This window comes from Corvus hawaiiensis, chromosome 15 (assembly GCF_020740725.1).
Source record: "Corvus hawaiiensis isolate bCorHaw1 chromosome 15, bCorHaw1.pri.cur, whole genome shotgun sequence".
NCBI lineage: Eukaryota > Metazoa > Chordata > Aves > Passeriformes > Corvidae > Corvus > Corvus hawaiiensis.
In genome coordinates this window covers 6,409,963-6,430,713 of record NC_063227.1, presented here as the reverse complement: position 1 = coordinate 6,430,713, position 20,751 = coordinate 6,409,963, and the positions used below count along the sequence as shown (strand labels likewise).

Below are 20,751 nucleotides of genomic sequence, written 5' to 3'. Positions count from 1 at the left end.
GAACTTTCCCTTATTTCAAATCCAAGGGGTTGGAATTCATGCTAAGTAGGGAAAGGATTGAGCCATGCAAACGTGGACAACATCAACCTCCATGATGACTTTGTGAAGCTCTCAGGCCACGGACAACCACAGCCTAAAGTTGCTGTCATTGACTTGCAGAGTTCAACTTGCTACAGGCCATGTCCTAGAAGTGTGGGTCCAACCTTGTCCTGGGAACCTGAGCTTCCAAACATGGGCCACAGCTGAGTGTTACAAGTGTTTCCTACAGTCTGGTACAGAATGAAAAAGAGAGAAAGAACTTGTTGCCTTACAGTGTAAAAAATGCATTGAATATTAGTAATGAATGAATGGATGAAGGGTTTCCATCAATAAAATCTACTGAGATGAAAACATCAGCACTTATTTCTCAGGTTTTGTGAAGGGTGTGTGTTCAGATGAGTCTGAAATGCTTCTAATTAATGTTATCAAAAGTGTGACATTTAATTAACTCAGTAACACATTCAGCCTAATGATAACACATTTTGATTCACCACAGGCAGCACTGAGCTCTCCTGAGCAACTCCAAAGGTGGGGAGGACTGGGGCAAGGAGGAGAGCAGGAGTGCACAGAGATACACTTTTTGCTGCAGGAAGGCAGAGTGGCAAGAGAGCTGATTATGTTGTCAATCCCCATCTCACATCAGAGAGACATTCATGAGTTCAGAATATCTGTTATCAGATATTTATAACAATAATCTATTTTCCCAGGCTTAATTATTGTAGAAGTCATTTGCCACTGGAAGGAATAACAACAGGGTGCATTAGTTTTGTATTCTCGAGTCAGATCTGGTCAATGAAACGGTGCCTTTTTGACATTGAAACCTATTGCAAACATTTTCTAAAACTGAATCAGCAAATGAATTTTTTTTTTTTAAATTTGAAATTGAAATTTCTGCTGTGTCATTCAGCTGATCAATAAGGAGTTATCCAGAAGAAGTAATGCAAGTGGGAGGGAGAGAGAACCCCACCTCCGCTGCGCTGTTGCTCCTGGTTTTGCTAAGTGTGTAACTGATTAGTCAGGTAGCAGCATGAAATTTCTTTCTCCACAATATTTATGTAAATTTAAATGCTTTTCAGAGACATCTTACTTAGTTTAAATAAATAAATAAAATGAACTAAGATGAATGGGGACTATGCTTAAGCATCCTATAGATATTTGATCACATGGGATGCTTCTGCGTCTCAGAACTACAATGAAAATATGCCATTGGCCCTTTAACTTTTTTAGGACTGACTCTCCCACGCTCAATCTATGACATGAGTTCTTAAGTGCTCTCAGAAATAGCAACAATAATTTGTTCTGTGTGCAACCTGCCCAGCTGGATGAGGTAAAGAAGCTCACGAGTGAAAGAGAAGTTTTCTGAAGGTGTTTTTGATGACTCACTCTTCATTGCAGGAAAGCTACAGGCAGGAATGAAGCTGGGAAGATGGGACTGGAGAAATTATCCAAGAGACCCAAGGACAGAGCCGGGGGGGATGCAGCTGAGCAAAGATCAGCACAAGGAGTATGGCAAGCCACAAGTTCACAGATGTTGTGCCTATCAGGTGTGTTTGGTGGCAACTCATTAATCCATGCCCTTGGAGATTCAGGTCTGCAACTTTTCCCTGACTAAAACTCAGCCTCCGTGGGTTTCTGTTTGTATCAGTTAGGAGTGGCTTCAGATTTTAGGTGGGACATCAGGCTGTCAGTCAGGCCAGTGCTGTTCCCATCTCATAAACGGGTGCTAAGGGTTTGAGGGTGAACGGGCTGAGGAGGACATGGCTGGGTCCATCCACAGGAGCTGACCCTGGCAGCTGTTCCAAGCCATGGGCTGCATCATGGGAGGTGGACGGTGACTTATTACTCCTTCAAGGAATTTTATGTGCATAGTAACAGGCAGAGGAGGACCGCAGTGTCCCTGCAGCAGGACCATCATGGCAATTACTGCCAGGGTTACACTTCCACGGCAGAAGTATGCATGTTAAAAAGGGGGCTGTGCATGGGGACGAGACCCACGGACATTCTGGCATGTGAGAAATTAGTTGAAGGACCGCAAACAATGGAGCCAAGGTCCCTTCCCGAAGATGTATGAGGGGGTGCTGGATGCCTGGAATCTCATTGTTGTGGGGGTTTTGTTCTTCCTTCTTTTTCCTTCTTTCCTTGCATGCAAGCGGGAAAGGGGCGGGGAAGGAGGGCGGGAGTCGCTCCACTGCCGTGCTGGGTGCCAGGCTCGCTACTGCAGTACCGTACTCAATATTCTGATCACCTTGCAAGTCAAGGAGCCTTGTGGAGCCTGCAGTGGTGTCAGAGTGAAAAACGAGCCACGCCATCACGCTTGGCCAGGCGGTGGCTGCCTGCCCGCAGCGAGTGCCAGCCTGCAGCGTCTTCCTTTGACAGAAACCCACTCTGAACGGGGTGGTGGGCTGGTGTCCGGCGTTTTGCTTTTGTTCGTGTTTATAACACTATTTCCCAGCACATTTAAATGAGAGGTTTCACTGCAGTGGTTCACAATGCCGGGGGCTTGAACTCCTTGTCTCTTAGGAGTCTTGGATGCCTCCCACGGTTTGGCAGTCATTTGTGAAGAGGTAGGAAGGAGTGGGCTTGGCTGAATGTGGTTTTGGATGTGTTTTCTTCTCCCTCTGTTGCTGTTTGACATGGAGTGAGCTGGAGGAGGCAGTTCCCCGCAGTGAAAGGCAGAAGGAATGCACCAGTGTTTGTGTACGTATCCATGTGTGGAGCGAGGAGCTGGCTTTTCCATAGGGAGGAATTGCAGTGGTGAGAGTTACCCAGACCCCTGGGTGCTGCTAACCCAAGCCATTGTCTTTTATTTTATTTATTGTTCATGGCAAAGGCATTGCCTAGGCAACCATGATGCTTCTCCACTCTTGACTGGCGCATTCTGCGTCATTGGGGTGGGACACAGAGCAGCCGAAGGAGCAGGACAAGTGCTGCTGCTTGGCTCAAGGCACTCAGAGACTGACAGTGCTGGTTAGAGGCAACTGCACATCAGGAAAATGCTGCTCAGGGTTTTTCCTGTGCTGCTCTGTCACTTCACTCAGAAGAAGCGTGCAGCATCTCCTTGTTATCCCAGGGCTGGTCCATCTACTCATGGCTCGGTTGGGTGCTTCGGTTGCAGTCTGCTGTTCCCCCTGGCATTTTGGTCATGACATCTAATCTCTGCAGTGCTCACACAAATAGTTCTTCGCTTGCAGCAGCCTCCAGCCTGCCAAGATGACTTTGTGCCACCGCCAGGGAGGGAGGCAGAGGGAGTGACTGGTTGCCTGTTAGGTTACACGTTCCATTCCCAGCGCCTTTCCTATCAGCGCAGCTGCTAGAATGAAAATCATTCCTTCCCTCGTGGCTAGAGAACTGCCCAGTTATGAAGGCTTGTGATGGTAACTTCAGGGCTGACCCACAAATAAAATGATCCAATTGCTCATCCAGCCCTGGAGAACAAGGAAATAACACCCTCTGGGAGCTGTATCAACATCAGCATGACCACCCTGCATGGAGACTCTCCTTTATGTCTGTCCTCTGAGCTTAGGACAAGGTTCCCAGTGTGGAGGGAAGAAGCCCTCAATAAAATTAATTTCCATCATGACCAGAGAAGTGCAAGAGTTTCTATTTGCACAAGGCACAAACACAATTATATCCTGAATATGGAAGCCATCTACCAGCTTGTGGTGAGACCTGCTTTGATCTGCTCAGGAAATTCCAGGGTGGATGTCTGTCTGTCTGTTAATCCATCTATCATTTAGAGAGGGAAAGAAAGAAAGGAGAGAAAGAAGGAAAGAAGGAGAGGGAGAAAGAAATAAAGAAAGAGAAACTGCTTATTATTTCTTTAGCTGCAAGTCCCTGGAAATCATTCTGCATACTAGTTTATTACAAGTGGCTTAGGCTAATGGAACTGTGATGATGTGGAGTCATGAGGCAAGGAATATTTTATTAAAAATGTGTTGACATTATAGCTAACCATTCAAACTTGCTATCCATTCCTGTCTTGAGATAGAACGAAAGGTGGTGTAAAAGTTTTGCTGCTCAGTGTACAGGTCACATACAAATCAGCATTCTGGCAAAAGAATACAAAATGTTCCACAATGTGGAATTGCTCTCATGAGGACATTCTGAATGACCCGTTCAGATGCATTTCTTCTTAGAACATCCCCTTGGGTCCAAGCATATAGTCAAAATGTTTTGAATTTTTAAAGCTCTTGCACAGTTTTGGGGTTTCTTCCTGTGAATTTTTTATCTTGCCTTTTTTTTTTTTTTTTTTTTTTTTCTGCATGTTCACCATTTTTCTACCATCCTATGGTGGTATCAGCTCAGAAAATCTTCCTGCAGGGTTGTTTCTAAATCAGTGTTTCATAGTTTTCTTGTTCTCCAAACTGCTGTGCTACCAAGAAATTCATGCCTCTTTCAATTAAGTATTTATGGAAAGGGGACGATAAGACACTATCTAACAGAGAGTGGTTAGAAGTGACAAATTTTTAGTTTTGAGTGAGAAGAATGAAGGAGAATCTTATGCTGATAACAGAATTTTTTTGGAGGTGATGGTGAAACCTGTTCAGAAATACTTGGTTTGGTCTCTCTGAAATATTTGATTTCACCCAAAATATAAAGCTACATTTTATTTTAGGTCTTTAAGTGCAATTTTAATTTTTATTGATGCTCCCATACTCTGGCTCCAAAATAAAATCAAGTATATTTATATAATGTTGAATTGAAATGTACCACAAATTTCTAAACAATACTTTTTGGGGCAATAAATACTGAATTAAAATATTACAACAGTGGAGAAATAAATGACCTTTTTTTCCATTCACTGAAAATCATTCCCTGAGTCTGCCAGGAACCATCATAAATTATGCACTTCCCTCTTCAGGGGAGCTAGTTTTAGGCATAGGTTTTGCAGCAGTTGTGTGGTTTTGCCCCATCTGCTCCCAGGGATGGAGAGTTTGTATCGTGATTTCCATGGCTGGCTGAAATGTTTCTGTACCCAGGGAGGTTGGAGCGAGGCAGGAGCCATAGCCAGCCCTGATCCAGAGCATCGCTGGCGCTGGGCACACAGCACTCAAAGTGATCTTGTCACAACAGGCTGCTCAAAATTTGTCCTGATGAGAATTTCCTGGAACTGACAGGAATCCCTTGAGGGGGAAAGAAGGATGACTGGAAGAGTGCCAGGGAGGTGCTGCTTTCTCAGGTGGATGGAAGCATGTCCTCCACGTGTGGCTACTGACACTGGTGATTCTTCTGACCCTAATTATAGCCCTGATGCTGGGCTTAAGGCCAAAGGAACACCCTCAGCTATTAGAAAGTGTGATCCCCCTCTTCCCACCCATGTTTCTACATGAGAAGAGAGTAGGGGATTCTTCCTGATCCAGGAAGATGTATATTTAAATGATGTCCCATTCCTGATTGAGCACTGGCCAGCACCAAGTAAAAAATGGTATTCCCTTCTAGATTTAATTTTCTTCTGTTTTTTTTTTTTTAATCTCACCCCACAGCAAATGAGTGAAGTGAACTGCACAGACAGGTCCAAATTAGTAACTGGCTGGAAGCGTGCCCAGGGGCAGCAAGCACCCGAGGGGATGGGGAGGTGGTGTTAGGCGTGGACGTGGAGCCCAGCTCCCAAGGTGAAGCTGCCCTTCCGAGTGCAGGCAGGCTGTATGTGAGATCAACACCTCCTCCTTGTTGGGAGTCTTGTGCTTCAGTGTACTAGTTTGAAAGCAAACCAGTGGGAGGCACCAAGTCAGAATAACAATTTAATGGAGAAATTAAAAAAAAGGAAAAAAAAACCTAAAAGAAAACACTGGTTCAAACTGAAACAGTCAAGATACAACCCTGTTAGGCAGGGTGGTGGTAGCAGTCTGGTAGAATGGTGGCTGCAGTCCTCTGAAGCGGTGATCCTGTAGAAAAAGGGTCTGCTCTTCCTCCAAAAGTCCAGTGGTGGCTGTATAGCTCCTGTCCTCTGGAAATCCAGTGGAAGGGCTGTCTCTGGTGTTCAGAGTCCCAGATTATATCCACGATGGGATGCTTGGTTCCTCCCTCTGGGTGGAGCATCTCACAATGGGGTAATGAGTCATGAGGCCAAGTGTTGATTAGGCTCATTAACAGAAGATAGTCCGGAGGGAGTTATCTCTGAGTCAGGTGGCAGGACAATGATGGGCAATTAACAGAAAGACAGTCTGGGGGGAGGAGGCAAGGAAACACTGCCCCACCTGGTTTCAACAGCTCCTGAGGATGGTAATAGAATACACTGCAACCCAGGACATTCAGCCTTGCTCCAGCCCTGCTTTTGACCCTTTTGCTTCACTGGGTTGTAGGGCTGATGGGAGGGAAGCAAAGCTAATGAGCAATGTAATTGTCAGATATTTTGTGAAGAAGGCTACTCCACCACCTCAAATATATCCAGTTTCCTCTGTACCTGTAGCTCTCCAGACACTTGATCATTTAATTATTCCTCTCTGGCAGGTGCAGGGCCCCCCTCTAGTGACAAATGATTTACTGACTCATGTGACTTGTATTCAGTATGTAAGTTCAGACTGTAGCCTCAGCTCCATCCCCTGGGCTCTGCTCCAGCGATGCAAGAAGGAGAGGGAGCTGATCTAAAGAGTTAAAGAGGGTTCTTCTTGCATAATGAACAGAAAACTGGAAGGGAACATCCAGGCCAGTCTGCAATCCAATAAACCTGAGTGTCAGAATCCCAAAAAACTGGTTGTGAGCAGCACAAACCACAACAGCCTGGTAGCTGCTCTGGTCAGTATGCCCAGGATGATGACCAGAGGTATGGGAAGGGTGTAAAGATGACCCAAGTATCACTCTAGAACATCTTTCCCATTCAAGTTGCCTTAAAAAATATTGAATTTTGTTCTATGAGGAATTTCACGTCCAGTTGCCTCCCTGACTCTTCAGAAGCAGGGAAGTTGGTAGCTCTGGTGCAATTGTGGTAATGGGGAAATCTATAGACTCGTAAAGTGAAGTGTTCCATTTACCTCTGGACCATCCCATGGAAGGACATGGATCATTCCATCAGGAAGGTGGCTCCAGAGGGCTTTTGGGAAGGCTATCTATGTGCCCTCTTGACAAAAACTAGCAGAGAAGCACTTGAGAAACCGTCTACACGGAAAAATACAGCGCCAGCATTTGGTCATGTTGCTTTTAGGAGGTGACAGTGAGATGTGGGCAGGGTTCCTGCTACTGCATTGTGAAACCTCACCTGAGCTGTGCTGTTGCTTTATTCTGCATTTCTCTTGGGCTACCAGGCAAACACCAGGCTGCTGTCAGGCTCCATGGGCTGGCGTGATCCATCTCCATCATGTCCATGCTGCTGCTGCTGCTGCTGCTGCAGAGAACTGCACTCCCCTAAAACCTCCACAGCTGCTGCCATGACCGACAGCAGCAGTGCACCGTGGCTGGGAGCTGAGCAGCCTTCTGGGACAGACACTGCCCTGCTTTGGGTGATTCATGCCTGAATAATGTCCTTTCACTTCCAGAGAGAGGTGGTGTGACAGGCGCGCGCTCCATGCGTTCCGACAGGGAACCTCTACATCAGCCGTGCCAGGGAATTTGAGCAGATCTGGGGCTCCAGTTCCCTTCCAAATGTGACAGGGCTGTGTAAATAAATAATCCCAATCTACATAATTATCTCTTTTTCAGGAAGTCATCACATAAATCAGGCTGATATCAAGGGATGCTGCATGTGGAATTCATGCATCCAAAGCCGGGCTCTCCTCGGCCTCGCTGCCTGGGCGCTTTGAGAAGGGTGAGATTTTGTGCGCTCTTGAACATCACAGATTTTCTTCTGAGGAAGATCAAATGCTTGTATCATTTTCACCAGAAAAATGCTATCCACGGCAGACTTCCAGTGGTGATTGAAAGTGTGAATTCTCATGCAAACAGATTCCTTTGCATACAGTCATCTGGGAACTGGGCCTTTGATTTTCATTTATTATTCTCCCTGGCAGCATGTTCAGTCAGTATGCAGATTTCCTCCTTCATTCAATTTTCAGTGGGCAAGAAGACTACAATTAGTCATATTATCATCAATGTGAATGAAAGGGAAACACTGAACTGGATCTTTACGAGCCTGCATTTGCGGCGAGATGATGCAGATTCATTACACATGAGTAAGGTATTAAGAAAGAGCTTCAGGCTGACTGCACTTGGCTCCTTACTTTCTCCCTCCTTTGTGGACCTTCTTGTCTTTTGCTGCTATTCCAGACCTTCTCACCAGGTCAGCCTAGACAGGAGAAAGGCTGGATGGGACAGACTTGTACCTTGCAGAACTGATGAGGACAAATAACACAGAAAGCTGGCTGGAGAAGCAGCCAGAGGGTTGCTGAGGAGAGACCACTGCAAGCCAGGCCTAAGTGTGTTTCCAAAGATGCCTCCCACCTGAGCCTTGCTGATCTGGGACCTACGTGCCAAAGCACACAGCTCAGAAGCTGGTTGTGCTGCAAGACAGGAGATAAGCACAACAGGCAAGGGGATAAAGATACACATTTTACAAGCAGGATTTTTAGGGATGGAGTAAGGAACTATGTTTTCTTTTCTCATGAACTCATTTCACAGGGTTTGGATTGAATTAGCTGTGTTGAAAGGAGGATTCAGATTTGTGGAATTTGTCTCCGTGCTCCCTTGCATGCTATCAGAGCTAATTTAGGTGTTGTGTGTACTTGCATTGCTCTGAAGGTGTTGAGATCTCTAGGGCACATATTCACATGCTAGAACTGATTCTGATGCCTCATTTGGTTAGAAAAAAATTGTAATTTCCCTGATTTATAAGAAGAATGGGGATTTGGGAGTTGACCGGAGTGTTGTGCCATGCTTATATTTCCATGCTGTTAATAAATCAGAGAGAAAAAGAAATTAAAGACAGATATTTTCTGCTTCCCTCATGCTGAAACGTTATTAATTTACCAGATAAATTCATTTGGGATAACCTTGTAATTTCCTCAGCTTCATATGGTGACATTTCCATGGCTTAGCAAGTCCTCTGGCAGCAGCGTGCTCTGACTCCACATATTGGTGAGGATCCTCAAGGTGCAGATTAGCTGAGTCTCTCCAGCCCTGCACGAGGCCACAGGGATACAGCACAACTTCACAGAAATCAGAGCAAAGAAACGTTATTTTTCCACAAGCAACCACACATGGGAGTCAAGCATTTTGCGTGGCTTCTCTGAAGGCTAACAAGGAATATCTGAGGGCTGCATGCTCAGTAACCCCAGTGCAACCCAGCTGTTCCCAACACATCCCTGCCTTCCTGGTTTTGTGAAACATGTGGGATGCCCATGCCTTTGGGACTGAGCCACTGGGGTGAAATGGGCAGAGCAGACACACACATGGAACATGACTGCAGGACTCTTGTTCTGTTAGGAAACCAGGCAAAATGAGGCTTCACTTCCAGCAGGAAACTGCTGCTTTGACTTCTAGCTGTCCTTGTTTTATGGACCCCTTTCTCCTCACCAGGATCCTCTCCCAAGCTCCCTTTTTTTTGTTTTTCCTCTTCTCTTTCTACATTTTGGTTCCTATTTCAGTTTCCTGGTGTGATGTTTATTGCAGTAATGAATGCAGGGAGTCACGTGGCTGGTGGCAGGTACTGACCCTCCTGTCATCACACTGCTGCTGTCCCCCCAGCCTGACAAACCCAGCTGCTCTGCTGGCAGTCTGTGAGCCTGACACTGATGGTTTGCCTCAGTTTGGCATTGTGGTGTGCTCTCCCTACTCTAATTTGGATGGTTTTGCAACCATCCCTGATGAATTCTGTAAAATTTGGACTGCTAACTCATTAAAGTATAGCTTTTAATCAGTAGGTTCTTCATCCCTCCCTTTTGCCTTAGCTGCTAATACTGTAAGCTATTTAAACAGTGGAATTGCAGAGCTATTGTCTGAAACTCTAGGTGTTCCAATTAATTAATGTGAATAGAAATTATACTAACCAATCTCACCCTGGTGCTAGGGCATTTGACTGTATCAGGAGACCACTCATTGTATATTTCCTATTTTAATTTCATATTTGGATATGTAAGAGGCCGTGGAGTGAGTCTCTGAAGATGAGTCCTGGAGAAGCCTGCACGTCTGGATGATTGCTATGTTTAACCTGTTCTTCTGGCCATGGAGGAATCGAATCTCTGCTCCTCAGCTGGTGTGAGGAACCTGTTTTCATCCCTTATGCTTACCCAGTGCTTCCCAAATTCGATCTCTTGCACCTTCTGTTACTCTGACGAGGGTGAATATTCCCAAGCATAAGATCTGTGGACATTCAGCTGAAAGTAAATAAGATGTGGGGTGCTTTTTCCACCAGAATCCTTTGACCGGGCCATGCCAAATCTCACGATGAAGTGTGAACGATCCCTCCCTTTCACTGCTGAGTTTGTCCGAGATAGACCATGTCATCAGCACTGATCCATAGCATTTGCATTGTCTCAGCTGCACTTGTGGATGGGGGATGTTTAGCTGGGAGAAGGTATTTCCTCTCACAGTACTGTGTGAACACTGGCCAGCAATCAGACGTCTTGTGCAGATAAGGGCTAATTCCTTCTATTTTCAGAGACCAGAGACACAAAGGGAACAGCAGACAGAATTTGCTAAGCCAGTATCTGAGGGAAACAACCTTCCCATCCTCTGGCAATGAACAAATTAGGCCTGTAGTCATGCACATGTAAATCTTTTAATCTCACACCCCGCACACTCCCCAGCACACTCCCCATCCTGGGCCTGCCTGCTCCCTCCTCCCTTTCTTTCTTCCACATCTCCATCTTCAGCCTCTTCCCTCCTGCCAATCAGCTGTCCCTAAGTCCATGGGAGTTGTTGCAGCAGGGTTCTGTGTGCCAGGAAAGATTATTCTTGCCTGGTTGCCAGGTCTCCTGCTCTTGCTCTGGCACGCAGATAAAATGTTAATAGGGCCGAATGTATTTGACACTAAGGGTGAAACAGGCATGGAGCCTCTTGCCATCCATCTAGCAGCTGCACTGGCTGGGTCCTTCCAGTTCAGTTTTGCTTGCTAAAGAGGACCTGATGGGGGACTTTCAGGTTTGACCGAAGCCAGGGATTACATCTGCCTTGTGGCAGGAAGCTTAAGCAATGTCACCTGCTTGCTGATGGGTACGCACAGAGGAAATTATTTTGTAAGGACAAGCCTGGAATTCTTTTTGCTGGACCTGCTGATATGGATGTGGGAAGATCTGAAGTAGGTTAAAATGTGTTCTGTATTCAACTCTGATGATTTTTGCAAGTGTTGAGGCTTCCCAGCAAGGCTGAGTGTTGGCTGAGGTCGGCCCAAGTACAGGACAGAAGTCGGGATCCACCATTCCTCACAGCACAGTTTGGGGCAGGAAGAAGCTGCTGCTCAGGTTCAGCCAGCCAAGTCTCTCCAGGTCTTGCCAAAGAAGAAGGTCAGAACTTTTCCTACATTTGATGTGGCCAGCAAAGCAGAAGGACAATGTTCTTAATTAAGCCCTGGTGAGAGTGTCTCTGCATCTTGACTGATAGGATTGCGTTGCTTTCATTGTTTTCTCTTAAGGTGAATTCCAGCCTGAAACATATCTGGCTGAAGATTGTTTCCTTTTAAAGTTCCTAATGGAGAACTTCCTCTGTAAATTCTAAAAGTAGGTTATATTTTGGCTTTGGCAACTCCCTTTGCTAAGTCAGGAATGGTCTCATTCCAACCACAGAAGCAGATAGAAATCTGAGGAGAGGGCAGACAAAGAAGGTGCTGCCTCTTGAGCAAGGAAGGTTGGGGGATCTGAACTGACCTGATTATCCACCTTTCACAGCTTCTGGTAAAAGCCTGATAATCTATCTTCACAGTGGAAAAATAGTGTCATCATCCCTGATGGATTATTCCCTTCCACTGGTGTAAAGTGGGGAGGGATGAAACCTCTGAGGTGTGGGACTGGTTGTTGCTGGCCAGAGGTTTGCTACGGCCTGTACACACCTGGAGCATGTCCTACAGGCATGGTAATTCCAGGTGACCAAAGCTTTGGTCCGGTGCAGAAATACAAGCCCAGTAACTGTGTTTTTCTGCAGAGTAGCAAATAATTTTGTTCCTCAGATGCACATGCCGGACCACTTTTCATTGATAATTATGATGCACTCGAGGGAAGGAGTCTTTTAATGGGGAAATGCATTTTTTTTCAGACAGCATGCAGTTTCTCTCTTCCTTCCCTCCCCCTCAACAGTATGCAATAAACTCATCATAAGATTTATTAATGAACTGTCATGGTGATTTCCTTGAGTATCTTATTTAGCTGGAAATTACTCTAGGGACCATACCCTGTATATGCTGAAATCAGTGGAAAATTCGCACCTACTTCAAAAAACTGTAGGTAAGACCCGTGAGTAATTAGGGAAAAACAAGAGCTCAGATGGTACCATGGGCTGGGGGACAAGCAGTGTTCTAGCAGGGAGTGAGGAGAAGCTTGGATACAGCTTATTAATAACATCATGATCTCCAGAGGGTCTCCTGCCCTGTGTCCAGTGCAATCACAAAGCAAAAACTCAGAAGAGTCTTGGCCTAGAGCAGGCAGATACTGGTGATGATTGTGGCCTGGCTTACAATAACTCGAGTGAGTAGGGATCTTCCCTGGGAATACTGTAATTGAAGTATTTCTCATTTGGTTCAGCAAGAAAGAGACAATATTTAACATGTTAACCTATTAACATCCGCTTAAGCATTGCTAAGGGACAGTGCCAGAACTCTGAGCTCTTAAAATGCTGCCCAGGTTGCTTCTGAGCTTTCAGGATTGATCTGAAAAGGTTGGCAGAAGTGAATCTCTAACACTTGCTGCCATTAAAAAGTGTCATTCTGGGATGCAGGGAGAATAGGAATGATGTATATGGTCAGGAATGAGCTTCAGGAGGTGACAGGAAAGGCAAGCAGCAGCTGCAGGTGGCAGTAGTCTTTGTTTTAGAAAATCCTCTCCTCCCTTCTCCCCTCTGACTGATTTAGCACGTTTGAAGGAATTACTCACAGAGCAAGTGCGAGCAGTGTGGTTTGGTTGCTGGATCCCAGGAGGATGATGAGCTGTGCCTTTGCAAGTGTGAGCATTTTGAGCCTGGTGCTCCTGTGCTCAGGGACTGCACAGGGCTGCTGTGGTGTCTGGGGACACAGCTGTACACCTCGGTGTGCTGATGCCATCGGCCACCCTGGGGAGCGTGTGGGGCTCAGCCTCGTGGCACAAGCTCTCCTGGTTCTGGAGCAGTGGAGCTGCAGTCAGGGCTTGACTGCTTCTCTAGGAGAGCTGCAGTGTGAGTCTGTGCTGGGTTGTCACTCTTAGTGCTGCCACACACTGAGCACCTGTCCCCTGCTCCTCTAGAGCCACCACATCACCTTTTTTATGTCTTCAAAGCCTCCTGACTCCTCACCATGCATTTTGCCCTGATGACTTTTGGCTCCTTTTAACATTAAATGAGTGTCTTGCTTTCAGAGGTCTTTGAGTGTTGATAGTTGAGGAAGATCAGCAGCCCACCAGTACTCTGGGAGGAAGAGCACATTCCCTCTCTCACATTCCCACTCCTTGGGAGATCTCTGGATCTGTTTTTGGTATAAAGTGTTTGGGAACAGTGTTTATAGGGAAGCCAATTCCCCCTAGAATGGACACAGGACTGTTGCTACTTTATCACTGAGAGTACCCAGGTGTAATTACTTTGAAGTGTAATCACTGAGCAATCAAGAGGCAATATAATTGGTACCTGGATGCAGAATATGTAATTACTGTGTTGTGTAGTGACAGGGTATTTGCCAAGCATATCTTCTGTAGTTACCAAGTAATTTAAGAGAATTTGCATGCTATTTCTTGTCTGAGAGACAGAAAAATATCACCCAGCTGAGATCTCTGCAGAGGACTATAAACTTTCTGCCAGCAGGATTTGTAAGCTTTTCCAAGCAAGCAGTGTTGGAAGAATTTGCTTTCTGCCTTTCCTTTTCTTTCCAATACAAAGGTTCTCTGCCTGCACAATGCTACCAAAGAAAAGTTTCCTTTTATTTCCTGCCATGTGGAACATGTGCGTCAGCCAGGAGATTCATTGGGAAGAGAGATAAATGAAGAGAGAAAAATTCATTTAATGAGAGGGATAAAAAACCACCCCAAACAGCAGGCTTTGAGATGTCAGAGCAAATTGCCCCATCCCCAAGAAAGCTTGAGCTCTGAACATCTCACTGGGGCTTAAAATGTGGGACCTGAGGCAGGAGAAGTGAAGGATGCAGCTCCAACCTGTGTGTCACCAAGTGCAGAGGTGGAACCTGAGCATGCCTTTTGTCCGGAGTGCCGTGAGCTCAAAGGACAGCTTCAGCAGGATTTCTGCTGTACCGCAGTGGGGAACAACAAAATTTATGGCTGTACCTATGCTAATGACCTGCAGAGGCAAAGCAGCCATTTGTTTCACGTAGCCCCTGTTAAAGCACAACAGCATCTTTCCCTTTCCTCTCGGTGGGAGAGTGATTGGTGTTTACAAACTGTCTTTTTCTTTCTGCTTTTGGAAATACCCTGCTCTGGTAAATCATGGAAAGCAGCCTGTTAGAGCTGTGTCCTCATTGACTCGGGATTGGGGGGGCAGGATCAGACAATATACATCACTGAGGTAGCTCTTTTCATCACTTCACTTGGCCTTAATTACATTATATTGCCCTCTCTAGAGAAATCTCCGACACTTTGGGCTTCCATAAAGCAATAGTTTATCTTCTTTTTTGTTAAATAGTAGCTACTCGTTAGGGCAATACAACATGCTGCTTTTCCTTCACCTTCTAATGAGGTTGTGCTCCTGCACATCCTGAGTATAAATAAACCAAGGTTTTGGTATTTTAGCTGTTGAGTTTTTGGCTTTACCTAGGAAAAAAAAAACCACCACCACCGAAACCCAAAAAACAAACCAAAACAAAACAACCTAAACCCCCCCCCCCCCCAAAAAAAAAAACAACCCAGAAAGCAGATATATTAGATATATTCTCTTCTGGTATCTTTTGTTGCTGTTTTGCAGCATTTGATTTTGAAGGAGTTGCTGTTTTGTTACTGATACCTTGCAGCCAATGCTAAAAAGGTGAACCACAGCCACCACATTTTCTGCAAAATGAACTTGTCTAATCCTTTGCATTCAAACCAGCCCTCACCTCTCTATTGATAAATACAGCTTATGCTCCAGTCCCAGGGAATGCAAATACTGTTTGCAGAAATAGTGCTATCCTGGCTACTTCTCATTATCGTGTTTTTATTGCCAGGGATCCTGGAGCTTTTTAGTAGCTACAGAATCAATAATGCTGTGACATTCATACATTTCTCAATGCTACTGTGCATGGTGCAGCATCAAAGTGCTGGTTCTCAGGGGCTCTACCTGATAGTGATACTTGTGTACTCATATAATCCTTTTTATCTATAGTTTACAGATCTTAATTAAGATTTACAATGCTATTGTGAAGTGGATCTTCATGTCTGGGCAGACCAGCACGGCCAGATGCTGGAGAGGAGTATTTCAGAAAAGCTCAGGCTTTTTGTCAAAAGCACTCAGCTCTCACGGCAAGGAACTCCTTGGCAGCCAGGCTGCTTTGCAGGGAAATCTGCCTTTCTCTGAAGCCAGTACTGGAGACAGGGACTGCCACCCTGGAGTCCTGACACCCACCTTTGGTGATAATTCCCTGCTCCACTTGTTCCATTTTTTTGCAACGTTTTCTAAAAATATTTGATTTTTGAGAATCTGTTGCAACCAAGCCTTTAGCTTCCCTCCCCCTCTCAAATCTGTGGAGGTTTTTCTTCCAGACTTTAAAAATAACTAACTCAATAGTTATTTACTAAACAGCAAAAATAACTAAATAAATACAATCAGTTTGATTCACTCTAGCTTCTGGAAGCACTATTCTGGAGACAAGGAGGCTTCCAATTTCCTACATGAGTCATGATGTTCTTGGATTCAACCTATCAAACTATATCAGCAAATCATATTATATAATGTAATATAACAAGACACAACTGCCTGTGTTTAACCTAGAAAAGATTAAAAAACATGTCCTACCATGGTCATTGGGCTGTCCTGGCAAAATTGTCATTCTCTTTTCTGCCCAGCTGCTGCCCCTACTGTCCTCCCCAACCTGCTGTGCTGGAAGAAAAGTGCCATTTTTAGGAACAAAGATCTGAGCAAGTCTGGTAACAGAAAAGCAAGTCCTGCTTGTGCCACTTCCCTGGTTTGGAGGCTGAGTGCTCTAAGGTCGTGTCCAGGGTTTTGTCTTTTATAATGATGAGGAACCAACATCTCCTGGTTGAGAACAGATGCACTCACAGTGATATGGGAGTAGGGGGAGGGAGACTTTTGAACTGCTAGTGCTGCCTTGTTCTCAGTTTACATGTAAAGTAGAAGGAAAAGGGATGTGTAGATGTGATGAAGAGTCATTGTCCTTTTATTCTTCACCTGCACAGAATGAGGGAATTTGGAGTTTTTTAGCTCTGTTTCTGGGTCTTGCACTTGCCTGGTGTAAGGCACAACCCAGAATTAGTCTGGAGAATCTCTGGCAGGGGTTGAACTGGGGATAGGAGCATATTGCTGTTGTTTCTCCTTACCTTGGCCTCTGGGGATGCAGGAGAGGCTCCAAGTCAATATTACAGCCCTGGTATCTGCACCCTTCTACTCAAAACCCCTTAATTGGAATCATCCATTCACCTGGGCAGTATTTACTGACTGGTGGCCAAGAGGAGCATTCCACAGTGTTTCTGAGAGAGGAAAGCTGTGACCAGGGTGCAGCTCCCTGCAGTTTCCTTGTGCTGGCACAAGCCTGGCTGCAAGGGCTTCGTGTTTTTAACCAAAGTCTGAGGATATGGGAATGGAAGGAGAAACAGGCTTCAGTCTTTCAGCTTTCGCATTTCCCCCAGGGATTTCCCCCTTTTCTCTCCCAGAAAGATTTCCCCCTTTTCTCTCCCAGCGAGCAACAGCTCAGGAACAAATTTATTTTAGCACCTGTCCATCCTTTTGTCTCAGGTGTTGGCCTTGGCAGTGAAAAGCATCACGTTTGTTTGAGGGGCAGGCATTAGGCAGGAAGAACAGGAGCCAAGCAAGGCTTGTTTCAAGGGTGATTAGGAAAATTGTGCCTTAGGAATCACAGTCCAAGGGACAAATCACACCGAGCAGCTGGGGCATTAGTGCAATACACGATCAGGCAGGGCTGGAGAGGAAGCAGTGAAAGAGCCTGTCCAGGCTTCTGTTAAGCGTTACAATGATGCACCTCTCTGCAAAGCCATTATGGAGAAATGTCTCAGGAGAGAAGATTTTAATATATTTCAGCATGAGGTAAATGATCCCATGCTGAGAGGAGCTGTCACCCTCTCTGTCCCAGCCTCCACCACGAGCAGCCAGTCCCCAGGCAAAGCCATGGCTAGTCCTTTATGAAATGCAGCATAGACTCCGGCATTAATATTGCTTTGCTACCAGTTACGCTTAAAAAAAAGAAAAAAAGGGGGAAAAAAAGGGGCAAAACTACCAAACAAGCTCTGAGAACAACAGCAGCAGCAGCAAAATCCTCAAGCTGTGCTGGAACAGAAAGTAATTAAGAAATATTTCATATCTCCAAGCGGCCCTGAAATTTTTATTCCTGTGCATGAAGCTCGGTAGGCTCCTCACGGGCGGCGGCTGCTGCTGCTGCGTTTCAGTGCAATAAATCCTGTTGCCTTTGGAGCCTGACAGCCAGCCCAGGATGTGATCAGAAAACCAACAGGCACTCTCTGTAGGTTTATTCCTTGCCTGCATCAAGTCTGCTTATACCAACCAAGCCACTGCTCCAGGTGCAAACCAGTGGGCAAAACGCTGACCTGTCTTTGGGACATAAAGATGAGGAAGGGGGGAGGTGGTGTTAAGAGAAGGGATGTAGAAAGTGGGAATTCAGACAAATAAGCTCCCATTTGCAGTACTTCCAGCCCAAGCCCAAGAGTCTCACCCAGCCTGAGTCCAGCCCGAGTCCAGCCCTAGAAGTATTTATGGCCCTGTGAAGGCTGACAGATCCAGAGTTGAACTTATCTGGAATAAATAATGGTGTGCTTTAATCTCTCTTCCAATGAGCTGTGTCAGTGCATCCCAGACCGTGCAGCCTGAAGGACATAGCTCAGGGCTGTGCCTGGCATGGGGCTGCAGGACCTGGGGCTTGGTGTTGGTGTCCCTGGGTGGCCCTGCCAGCTGTCACCCCGCCTGGGTAAGCTTATCTGAGACCAAATGTCCTGCACAGTTGGCAGCTCCTCTGGGAGGGAGGCAGGGGAATGGACAGTCTGTTTTTCTTTCTCCTATTCTTAATCATAAAAGAAAGTGTTTCTAAAGCTGTAACCCATATTACTGGGTTCTGTTCTAAAGCCATTAACTGCAGGAGAACCTCTAGTTATACCTTTGGATTCAAACTGTTGTCTACAGGCTCAATTCTTGCATGTCTGAATCCTAGGGAATCCTCTTCCTCACCCTCCTTCCCAGCAATCTGAGTCTCCACAAAATTCAGAGAGAACCTTGTGCATCCAGAAGGCTTGTGCTACAACCATCCTACAGAAACCCAACAGAGCAAGTCTCTCCAGCAAAGAGCTGGAGCAGTAACAGTTATTAGCAGCTAAGCCCTTACATGTCACACACCAGGGCAGGGACAAGACCTCTCTGGGGACATGACTGTCTCTGTCTGAACCAGGTGGCTCCTCCAAGCCCTTGCTCATGAGTCAGTTTGCAGTTTGTGAGTTCCATTTTCTTCCTTTTCCTCACGTTTGCCATCAGGTGAAGCAGGATGGATAGGATGTGGGGGAGTGACTCCACCCACTTTTTTGTGTTTCAAATTGGTTTTGAGTATGAGAAAATAAAAACAGTATTATTTTTAATCAAATGCTTCATTCTGACTGCAGCTTTTTACTCCATATTTTTGCAGCTTTTGCAGCCTGGTATAACTAAAATTTTGAAAAGGAAAAGTCATTTTAAGGTGAAAGCCCTTTTTTATTTAGAGCCAATCAAATGGGACTTCACTAATTATTTATTTTCATTAAGGACTTCAGCCAAAACTGAAAGTTTTTCTTTAGGCACTTTCTTGGGTGTTAAAGGCTCATCTTTTTTTCTAAAAATATGAAACTGGAATGGTGCTTGGGTACCTTCACTCTGTGGATGATTTTGTTCCTCTTCAAGTGTCCACAGCATAAAAGAAACACATTGTTGGACCTTGAAAGTTTTCTCGTGAGGTTTTCACTTGAGGAATGCAGAGGAAAGGCAAAGCCCCCAAAGCTCGTGGGAGGTGCTGGTTGAAGGCTGCTTCTCCTGGGTGTGCTGAAAGCTCAGCCCTTCCCTCTGTCCAGCTGCAATGTCCAAACTGTGGCAGCTGCCAGGGACTGGCATGGTCGCAGCTCCCTGGGGACTGCAGGCAGCCACCCTGCTGACAGCTGTCCCCCTTCTATCCCTCAGAACACTGATTCAGGGAAACAAATTAAGTCCATCTCTTTCCTGCTATTTCTAGTCCTTTCTTCTGTATTTTGCCTTCCTTCTTTTTCTCTTTTTCTTTCCCCTTCTCCTTCCATGCATGAACTAATTGACGTCTGATCTATTCAGAGGTTCGGCCCTAAAAAGTAACCTTCACTTAACTGCTCACATAACTTGCCTGTCACTTTTGATAACAGTCAGGGCATCATTTTTGCAAGTGTTCAACAGTAAAATTACTGCTTTGCTCTTGTCAAGCAAATGAGCCCTGAGGCCTGTGTGAGAACCATTAATGATGATGCCACGGCGGGACTGGTGCACTGGGCAGCCTGCAGAAGCACCGCTTCTCAATTCACTGTGCCCCTGCTGAGCAGTTTAGGTTTAATTAACCTGCATTAATGCCTGCTGGGACAGCATTTTCCATGCCTCCTTTTTCAGGGGGTCAAGTGGAGCCGGAGACAGCTGCTGGTGTCTCAGGTGCCCTGCGTACGTGGCTGGGATCCTGGAAATGTTTATGGCTGTGGTGTGGAAATAAACTCGGCTTATTACTCTCATAAAACTGGTGGCTGTAGCCTTAGGCTTTGCCAGACTTGCTGAGCTGCTGGAGAATTACTGACAGAACATAAACCTGCTACAGCGCGTGGTGCTGGGGCACAAGGCTGTGCTGTGAGGTGTTTGTAGGGATGGAGGGCTGCAGAGATCTTGTGGGTGTTTCCATCCTCCAGAAATTGTTTTCCAACTGTATCTATGTGGTCAAGTAATGAAACGTGCTTTCTAATGGGAAAGGACTCTGAGATTGGGCTTTGTGTTGCTGAGTCTGCGCCCAGCCGTTATCGGGAGGGTGAGCATCTACCACAACAGTTGTAATTATAGTTACAAGGCTGCCATTTTACTGATTAGTAACAGGCAGAGGCAGGGGACTGATCCACACCTGACACCGGAGTTCAAGAGGGTTTTGAGATCTTGAAGACAACAGGCAACATAAATCCTATTTCTTTAGAAAACTAAGCTTCAATGGGGCTCTACTGGTTTGAGTACCATTCCTCTTCTGCAGAAAAACATGCAAAGCTTAACTTTATTCTTGTTTCTTTACCATTTATGTGTCCTAGAAGGAATACAAGTCCAAGAATCAGAAACTTGGACAGATCTCCCTGCTTATGAAGTTCAGATGAGACATAGGCTTTGTCATCAACAGTGCTTGCTTGTGTCTTCGTGTGGCTTGATGTGTGAATGAAAGGAATTATGAGTGAAGTGGTCATTAGCAGGTATTTACATAGGTTAATTGCATGGGGTAAGGAAAGATCAATTTGATTTTCAGTGGGGCTACTG

General features: G+C 45.6%; 1 long non-coding RNA gene across 3 annotated transcripts in view; it reads left to right on the top strand.

Moving 5' to 3' along the window:
- The window catches only part of LOC125333795, a 176,121-nt gene that overhangs the window by 75,509 nt on the left and 79,861 nt on the right, over positions 1–20,751 (top strand). For 2 of the 3 annotated variants that reach the window (XR_007206968.1, XR_007206970.1), the window contains exon 3: positions 1,435–1,583. The exons of the other annotated variant lie outside the window; for it this stretch is intronic. This is a non-coding gene — a long non-coding RNA (uncharacterized LOC125333795). The remainder of the gene's footprint in view (positions 1–1,434; positions 1,584–20,751) is intronic. 3 annotated transcript variants of the gene reach the window in all.